The sequence below is a fragment of the Capsicum annuum genome, chromosome 10 (genome assembly GCF_002878395.1).
Source record: "Capsicum annuum cultivar UCD-10X-F1 chromosome 10, UCD10Xv1.1, whole genome shotgun sequence".
In the NCBI taxonomy this organism is placed as follows: Eukaryota; Viridiplantae; Streptophyta; class Magnoliopsida; order Solanales; family Solanaceae; genus Capsicum; species Capsicum annuum.
This window is the reverse complement of record NC_061120.1, coordinates 18966800-18977767: the sequence shown is the minus strand read 5'-3', so window position 1 is coordinate 18977767 and position 10968 is coordinate 18966800.

Below are 10968 nucleotides of genomic sequence, written 5' to 3'. Positions count from 1 at the left end.
CTTAGGTTAGTGAAACTACTTAGTTCATGAAAAAAATAAAGAATGATTATGTATTCATAATGATTATGTATTCATATATTAAGCTCTCTATTTCATGAATTCCTTTTTTTGAGATTTATATTATGTTATGAGTTACCTTATAAATTGCTATGTCTCTTTCCCCTGGGTTACGCGTCATTATTCGTCATATTGGGCAGCCCGGACATCACATTGTTTCATTATGTAGGTTCGAAGGTAGTCTTTTATGGTTCTTTGCAGCACTAGGACTCTCACACACACACTCTCAAGACAGCTGGTAACAATTGGCGAGCCCTTCATCCTTCGGAAGGCATTTGGTCTTTTCATCCATATTTTGATTTTTCTCTTGTTTATGGTATAGGCGAGGCCATAGTTTGATTTAGGAGTTTTCATCTTTTATGTTAGAGGCTTCGTAGACTAAGTTTGAATAAATATTTTTATGTCGTATCTCAAAACTTAAATTTTGAATTATTATTTCAGGTGAACTTCATATTTTATGGGCCAAATTCCACACTTTATTATGACTATACTTCTGATGATATGTTATGGGGTCTTCTCAGGCCTTCATTGATCTAGAATACCCGTTAGGTCCTAGACTCGGATCCTGATAGTAATACAATTTCGATGGTAAATTTTGTTGAATATATGATGGTTGTTTGTAATTTTTTATGATAACAGTGGTTGTTCAATGTTCCAGTGATGAATTTGATTGTGGGTGGTGAAATTCATGGTGGTGAAGATGTGAGTTTGGTGACAATAGTGGTGATTTAATGGTGGATAGGAAAGAAAAAGCAATTGGGGTGACATGAACTTTTTCTTTTTGAAATCTAACATAAAAGTTGATGTGGCAGTGACATAGTGATAATATGGTGCGAGTGTAAAACACCTCCCATCGTGTGACTGGCTCTATGTGCGTCGAGGTGGAAATAAAATTACTTTTAAGTAATACAAGTGTGGAATAGGTTGCCACAATAATTTGAGTGTTTAATTGACTTTTCAAAACAAGTTTAGATTTGATGTCTTTTTCCTTAATCATAAGTCTTTATATAGGCACATAAACAAAGTTGCAAACTCTCTTATAATTAAAGTATTAGACTCTTACGAAAACTAAATACTGAATATTTCACTAAATTAATTATTAGACTTCTCCTATAACTAAACAACTAATTGTTCTAGAAAACTATAGCAATAATAGATGCAAAATATGTAGCTCTATAGCAATAATAGATGCAAAATATGTAGCTCTATAGCAATAATAGATGCAAAATATGTAGCAAAATTTAAGTTATTAGAATTTCTAGTGGCCCTTAGCTTGCTCCACTCCACACAAGCAATTAGCTCGTTTTAAAACAAGTGTATCTGAAAGGTGGAGTGTACAATATGAAATCAAATCATTTTGTGTTTGAGTTTTTATCAAAGTACAATTTTTGCCATCAACTTGAGGAGAATCAATAAGAGTATCTCTTATTTGTTTCGTCAACTATTTTCTTTTAATTATTCGCGTCGTTATTCTAATTACTCTGATCAGTTTATTCACTTAATTAGCTTAGCTCTCTACTTTTATTGGTAAACTAAAGTTGGCAAAGATGACTTACAACAACTTATAAATTAAAATATTGTTTGATTAGGAGTGCTGATGACTGTCTTTTTATAAGTGTAAAAAGTATACGGAAAAAAAAAAAGGAAAAATAGGGCGACTTTGTCTAGTTTAGTCAAGCATTTTTCACGTTAAGATTATTTAACTAATTAAGTCCTTTTAGTCAATAGATTATTGTCTTATAGTAACAATCATTGTTTGTTGAATTGGTCAAAGAAAATTCTTCCATCAAAACGTTAAATACAAGCAACAACAACAACAACAAAAAACTCAGTGTATTCCCACAAAGTGGGGTTTGGGAGGAAGGGTAAGATGTAAGCAGATCATATCGCTACCTCCGAAAAAGTAGAGAGACAAAACATTAAATACAAGGAACATGGGAATATTACTTTTCTATAAGTCTCCATAAGTTCCTTTTTTTGAATGCGGGCTTCTGAAAAAAGAAGAGAATTTAAAAAAAAAAAAAAAATTACGTTTGGTTAGGTTAATAATGGTATTAGTACACTAAGCATAAAATACGTGTAGCTTACCAGCTCAGGCCTCAGGCCTCAGTGTGGATGAAGCTTTACTAAGATTCTTTGGGTCAGGGACGAATTTTAATTTAAAACTTAGGAGTTTGGAAATTTAGCCTTTTTAATTATTGAATTCTAAGAAATAAATAATATGTTTAATGAGATAATTTCTTAAGACACTATGAGGTCTGAACCAAAAATAATAAGTTACGTCGAACCAGTTTCCTAAACTTTAGCTCCACCTTTACTTTAAGCTACCGATAAATTTAGGTATATGATTGGTTATTAGTTTATGTAAATCTAATGTTTTTGTCCATATTTTATTTATTTATTTAAAAAAATGAACCAAAAATAATAAGTTACGTCGAACCAGTTTCCTAAACTTTAGCTCCACCTTTACTTTAAGCTACCGATAAATTTAGGTATATGATTGGTTATTAGTTTATGTAAATCTAATGTTTTTGTCCATATTTTATTTATTTATTTAAAAAAATTGTATAAATAACAAATTGTATTATTATTATTATTATTATTATTATTATTATTATTATTATTATTATTAATAATAATAATAATAATAATAATAATAATAATAATAATAATAATAATCTAAATAAATTATTAAAAAATCATAAATTATAAATTTGTTGTGATCTACTGACTGCTTCCCCACTTTTCTTGCCAAGCCGCCATTCTAATAGTACCACATGTTGTCCTCACCTTTTCTTTTTTATATTTCCATATACATATACTATTGAAGGAAAATATTAAATATTGCTCTCTCCATTTAATTTATTTGTTTGCATTGACTTAGCATAGAATTAAAAATAAATGAAATTTTATGATCTTAAAATAAAAACATATAAAATATATTAAAATACTCTTTTAATTATGTAATTTTAGATATATCATGTAAAAAAATTGAAATTAAAAATTAGTTATTAAAAATAAACTATTTATTTAAAAAGAATAAAAAAATATAATAAGAGAAACAAATTTAAATATGGGGGTTAAGCTTTTCTTTTTTGCGGGGTGCAAATATGGTGGTTATGACTTACGCATGTTGGCATCAAAACAATGCAGCATGACCGAATTATTGAACATAGAATTATTGGCCACAACAAATTTTGTCCACACTATCCTAAAATAGTATAACGTCAGCTTAACCTTTTTTAAGAACTTTACGGTAAAAGCTACTCTAATATTTTTTTTAATCAATACCTCCTCCGTTCTATTTTATTCATCTCAAATTAAATGATATAACTATTAAGAAAATAATGATTGGTAATATAATTTTATCATTTTATTCCTCTTAATTGTGTCTTATTGTTAGTTTCAATATCGATGGATGATTAAAACCAAAGCACCAGTTATTTTTTTAATAATGTATTTTTAATGGTACTCCTCTTTGCAACATTTTTCAAGAATACTAATAAAAAGGAGTAATCAATTACACTAAGGGTATAATAGAAAAAAAATTGTTTTGTCTTGATAAGTAAAATAGGATAAGTAAAATGGAACATCAAATTAAGAAATTTGGGACGGATAAAATGTAACGGAGCAAGTATTTTTCTTTGGACAATGGTTCCTACTTTTTCTGACCCATCAATTTCAGTGCTTTTTTTCTCATCAATACGTGTTAATTATTCTCTAAGTTTTGCACTTTTCGTGAATCTTTATTTGTTTATATATTAACTAGATACTTGTGTTCGTGCGAGCACGGCCATTTTAGTAATACTAATATGTAAAATAAATTTAATTTTAGGAAAATTTGTTTTCTATTTATTTTAATTATTTAGTATAGGAGTAGAAGAAAAGAAATGTGGTATAATGAACTATTGTTAAAATAATATATACATTCAGTGTGAAACGAAATTGAGCTTGTTAGATTGGTTCAACCAACACAAATATAATTATATAAGTGGATAAAAATCTAGTTAGATTGCTGCAACTACAATTGGTGGTACATCTTTTTTGGACATTCGTGGAAATGTACATGATGCATGTCTCATTTGAAAATTTCAAATATATAAATTGAGGAGACATACGTCGATTTCAAAATATTTATTGCACCATAAAATTACTGAATACCCTTGGTAGTCATTTATTAAGGAACAAAAACATATTTATAAAAAATTACTATCATGTATAATTCAATTACAAAGCTTTAAATAAAAATATTATTAAAATAATACATGAGGACAAAACTAATAAATATAAGAAAAAAACAATAAGCATGTGTAACCATTTTATTGTACCATAAAAATGAGAACAAAATTAATAAATATAAGGAAAAAATAATATGCATGTGTAACAATTTTATTGCACCATAAAATTACTGAAATACTCTTGGGGTGTAAAAACAAATAATTTAATAAGAAACAAAAGATATTTATAAAAAATTATTATCATGTAAATTCAATTACAAAGGTCTAAATTAAAATATTATTAAAATAATATATAAGGACAAAACTAATAAATATAAGAAAAAAATAATATGCATGTGTAACCATTTTATTGCATCATAAAAATGATGATAAATCTAATAAATATAAAGAAAAGGCAATATGCATGTGTAACCATTTTATTGCATAGTAAAATTATCGAAATACCCTTGGTAGTCATTTAATAAAGAACAAAAAGATATTTATACAAAAATAATATCATGTATAATTCAACTAGTTTAGGTGTACGCGCCTTGCGCGTGTACCTCACTTTAATGAGTTCAAACATTACATTAAATAAGATATTTGTTTAAATAATAAAAATAAATATAATAATTAAATTTAATATTTTTTAGTATGTAAAGATGGAGAATTTATTTATTAAACCTAATTTTTACCAAAAATATTTTTAAAAGTCGATCGATATTCATCTACCATCTGTAAATTGCAACAAAATAATACAATGATAGAGACATCAAAATAATACAATTAAATATAATCTTTACAGACCAAATTTTTCTCAAAGTCGTTTGGCACTCATCTACCACCTGTAAAAAATAATAAAATAATACGATAATAGAGATATCAAAGTAATACAACTAAACCTGACCTTTACATAAAAAATTTTCAAAGACGACCAACTTTTATCTATCACCGGTAAACTGCAACAAAATAATACGATAAAAGTGATATCAAAATAATACAATTAAACTTAAATTTTACACACAAAAATTTTTCAAAGGCGATCGAGATTCATCTACGAACTGTAAACTACCACAAAATAACAAACTAATAGAGATATTACGATAATATAATTAAATCTAACATTTACCTAAAAAAAAAATTAAAGTCAACCCACGTTCATCTAGCATCTGTAAATTAAAATAAAACAATAAGAAAATAAAGATATCAAAATAATACAATTAAACCTAACCTTTACACGAGAAATTCTTCAAAGACAACCGACAGTCATCTACGACCTGTAAACTATAAAAAAAAAAATAAGCTAATAGTGAACACAAAGCTTCAATTTGATCCAACTAACTCTTGTCTGAACGAAAATTTTGACCCTAAAGAATGATTTTGAATGAAAACAAAGAAGATATATATATACACACATGTTGAATTCTATTATGCTGACAAAAAATAGTGAAGACGTTGAGGGTTAGAAAATCAAGCATCCACCATCTAGACATGCAATCAAATCAAGTTATATTAACATCAATCATATTCTACCAATAGGCAAACCGATTTGTTTTCTATTTTAACGTACATTTCAATATTTATAGAAGTATTTTCTTAATAGAGTCCTATTTTAGGAGTATTTTTCTAATTGAACAGCAGAAAAGAAAATATTAATTAATCCTACTACCATATATTTTAGGAGTCTCATATATTTTAGGAAGTCTAGTAGGAAGAAAAATATTAATTAATTCTCCTACTATATATTTTAGGAAGTCTAGTTAATATAATAAAAAATAAATAAATGATAAATTGAAAAAATAGTGAAAAGACACTTTTGTATAAAGAAGAGTCTTTTAATGAAGGATAAAAAGTTCAAAATATTTAATATAGATTATAGATATAGATTTTTATAATATTTAAAATTAAATAGTCCTAAAATACATGGTATGAAAAAAATATTTTAAATATTAAACAATCCTAAAATATTTGATAAGAGAAAATATATGGCAAAAATTATTAAGAGAATTAATATTTAAAGAGAGAGTCGGGGGTCTATCGGAAACAACCTTTCTACTCCCTCAGGGGTAGTGATATGGACTGCGTACATTTTACCCTCCCCAAACTCTACTATGCGGGAATATACTGAATTTGTTGTTGTTGTTGCAACATTTAAAGAGACATAGAATATGTGGTAAGACTCTTCTTTCATAACACTAAAATATGATTCACGCACATATTAAAATTCTAAAATTTTATTCATCAATTTTTTATTTAAATCCTGAAACATATTAAACTGTGCTCAGTTAATGTTTATCGGATTTAGATTTCTCTGTATTTTATATTATAGCAAAAGTTATCTATTTACTGAAATTAGTATCAGTATCACTAACTTCGGTCATGGTTTAAGAAAAAAAGGTAAAATTAGCTTATAGTGTCGCATATATTTTAGGAGTCCCATATATTTTAGGAAGTCTGGTAGAAAAGAAAATATTAACTAATTCTCTCCTACCATATATTTTAGGAAATCTAATTAATATAACAAAAAATAATTAAATAATAAATAAAAAAATAGTGAAAAGACAGTTTTGTCTAAAGAAAAGTCTTTTAATGAAGGGTAAAAAGTTTAAATCACTTTTCTAAGGGTCTTCACATTTTTAATATTATATAGTGGTGGTAGTAGTAGTAGTAGTAATAATAATAATAATAATAATATTCTGGGTCACTAAAATTATCGAAATATCTTTGATAGTCACCCCAACCTTCACTTATATATAATAATAATAATAATAATAATAATAATAATAATAATAATAATAATAATAAGTAATAATAGTAGTAGTAGTAATAGTAATAGTAAAAAAGAAAGTAATAATAGTAATATTATGGGTCACTAAAATTATCGAAATACCCTTGGTAGTCACTCAATCTTCACTTATATATCTATAATCTTCTATAATAATAATAATAATAATAATAATAATAATAATAATAATATATTAAAAGTGTGAAAATCCTTAGAAAAGTGATTTGAACGTTTTGTCCTTCATTAAAATTCTTTGCAATAGACAAAATCGTCTTTTTAGCTTTTTTTTCTTGAATTATATCATAATTAATCTGTAAAATAAAATTAAAAAATAGTGCCTACTCAATTCTATTAGGAGTCAAATAGTTTGTCCAACATATTAACCTAAAATCCATGAGAAAATATGTAGACACTCCGTACAAACATAGATGCAAGCTTCTGAAAAAAATTTATCTCCAAATTATTTAGGTTTGATTGTTACTTTCAACAACAACAATAACAACAAACCCAGTGTATTCCCACATAGTGAGGTCTGGGGAGGGTAAGATATACGCAGTCCATACCTCTACCTCTAAAGAAGTAGAAAGGCTGTTTCCGATAGACCCCCGGCTCGAGACACGGAATAATAAACGAATTCATAGTAAAGCATGGGACAAGATGACATAACATTAATACGACACCCACAAGTAATAGTAAACAGATTCGTAATAAAGCATGAAACAAGGTATCATAACAAGAATAATACCCTCACCAAGTATTGCCCTACACTAGCGACCCAAACTGACCCTAGCCTTCTGCCCTAATTCGCGTCCTCCAAATCTTTCTATCTAGGGTCATGTCCTCAGTGAGATGTAACTGCTCCATGTCTCGCCTAATTACCTCTCCCCAGTACTTCTTTGGCCTACCCCTGCCCCGCCTAAAACCATCGAAAGTTAGCCTCTCACACCTACGAACTGGGGCATCCATGCCTCTCCTCATCACGTGTTTGAACCATATCAATCGGACTTCACGTACCTTATTCTCCACTGAAGTCACACCAACCTTCTCCTTAATAGTCTCATTCCGAACTCTATCCCCCTAGTCAGCCCACACATCCAACGCAACATCCGCATTTTCACCACCTTCATTTTTTGAATGTGGGAGTTCTTAACTGTCCAACACTCCGCTTCATACAACATGGCCGGACGGACTGCCACCCTGTAGAATTTTCTTTTAAGCTTGGGCGGCACCTTTTTGTCACACAACACCCCCGAAGCGAGCTTCCACTTCATTCATCCCACCCCAATACTGTGCGAGACATCCTCGTCAATCTCACCGTAATCCTGAATAACGGACCCAAGATACTTGAAACTATCCCTCTTACATACCACCTGTAATTCCAACTTCACTACCACCCCATTCTCCAACCTCACATCATTAAACTTGCATTTCAAATATTCTGTCTTACTCCTACTCAACCTGAACCCTTTAGACTCAAGAGTTTGTCTCTACACCTCTAATTTATCATTCACATACCCCCACATCTAATCAATCAAAACTACATCATCTGCAAAAAGCATACACTAAGGCACCTCTTCTTGAATACGCCGGGTCAACACATCCATCGCCAAAGCAAATAAAAAGGGACTAAGAGTAGATCCCTGATAGTAGATCCCTGATGCAATCCTGTCAAGACAGTGAAATGCTCTGAGACTCTTCCCGCCATCCTCACCTGGGTTTTAGCTCCATCATACATGTCCTTAATTGCTCTGATATATGCCACCGGGACTCCACTCACCTCCAAGCATCTCCAAAGTACCTCCCTGGGGACTTTGTCGTATGCCTTCTCCAAGTCGATAAACACCATGTGCAGGTCCTTCTTCCTTTCTCTATACTGTTCCACCAGCCTCCGCACCAGGTGGTCGTCGAGCGGCCGAGCATAAATCCAAACTGGTTCTCCGAAATAGACACTATCCGTCTCAGTCTCACTTTGACCACTCTCTCCCAAATCTTCGTAGAGTGACTCAATAACTTAATACCCCTATAGTTATTGTAACTCTAAATGTCACCCTTGTTCTTATAAAGAGGGATCATAGTACTCCACCTCCATTCCTCGGGTATTTTTGCCGTCTTGAAAATTCCATTAAACAATCTAGTCAACCACCTTAGACCAGTCTCACCAGAAAACTTCCAAAAATCCATAGGTATCTCATTAGGTCCCGTCGCCCTACCCCTTCGCATCCTGCGAACAGCCTCTCTAACCTCATCTACCTTAAAACGTCTACAATAACTAAAATTCTGACACTCCTCTGTGTGCTCTAGCTCTCCTAACACAATAGCTCTATCCCCTTAGTCATTCAAGAGCCTATGAAAATACGACTGCCATCTATTCTTAATGTGGCCGCCCTCCACCAACACTGTACCATCCTCCCCCTTAATACACTTCACCTGATTGAGGTCACGACCCTTCCTCTTCCTACCCTTAGCGAGTCTAAACAACCTTTTTTCCTCCCCTTTCTCCTGTAACCCCGCATATAAGCTCTCAAATGTTGCCGTCTTAACCACCGTAACTACTAGCTTAGCCTCCTTCTTATCTAACTTGTACTCTTTTCTGTTTACCCGTTTCTCTTCTTCGTCGTTACTCTCAACCAACTTAGCATACGCCCCTTTCTTAACCTCTTCATTCCACCACCAATCCCCCCGATTATGCCCGGCTCGGCCCCTAGAAACACCCAACACCTCACTAGCATTCTCCCTGATGCACTTAGCCACCCTATCCCATATACTATCCACGTCCTCCTACACTCCCACACTCCCATTCCTGCCAACTTCTCCCCTATCTCCCACGCATTCAATGGCGTCAAGCCGCCCCACTTAATTTTAGGTTTACACTCCTCACCCCCTCTATTTTATCCTTCTTTATACCTAAATCCATAACCAAGAGCCTATGCTGGGTCGAAAGATTCTCACTCGGGATGACCTTACAGTCCTTACACAACACCCTATCCCCTTTCCTAAGCAACAAAAAGTCAATTTGGGTCTTGGCTATCGCGCTTCGGAAGGTGATCGTCCTTCTTCAGGAAGCCCGAGTTCACCACCACCAGCCCAAAGGACCTCGCAAAATCCAATAGAGTAGCCCCCTCTTCATTTCTTTCCCCAAAACCAAAACCACCATGCACATCACCAAAGCCTCCAGGTAACGCCCCAATGTGCCCATTGAAATCTCTTTCTACAACAATTTTCTCTGAGCTAGGCACGCCTCTCACCACCTCATCTAAAGCCTCCCAAAACCGTATTTTCTCCTCCCCATCCAAGCCTACCTGCGGCGCATAAACATTACATACATTCAGGGTAAACCCTCTACTAACTAACTTAATAGTCTTCAACCTATCGCTGATCCTCTTAACCTCCACTAACTGACCTCTAAGCTTTTCATCTACTAAGATGCCAACTCCATTCCTACGCCTCTCGCTCCCAGAGTACCAAAGCTTGTAACCATCCACATCCCTAGCCTTAGACCCTACCCACTTGGTCTCTTGAACACACGCAATATTAATCCTACTCTTTCTAAGAATCTTCACAAGCTCTATGGACTTACCCTGAAGAGTCCCTATATTCCAAGACCCAACCCTCAGTCTACCAACTCTATCATCACGTCTTCCTCTACCGTCCCTGACGCCAAACCTTGGCCTCCCTCCTACCCTTGTCTTTTCCTCTTCCCCCGCCCCCATAACAGCCCCATGCCCTAACCCCTTCGGATATAACCCTATCCAACCATCAACGCCCACAGCCACTACTACAATGATAGTAACAAAGCAGCAACAGGAAATACAAGGCTCACACAAATTAGAAGAAATAATCAAGAAACAAAACTAAACTCAAATAGGGAGAAAAAACAAAACCAAGGTAAGGACAAAACTAACAGTAAGA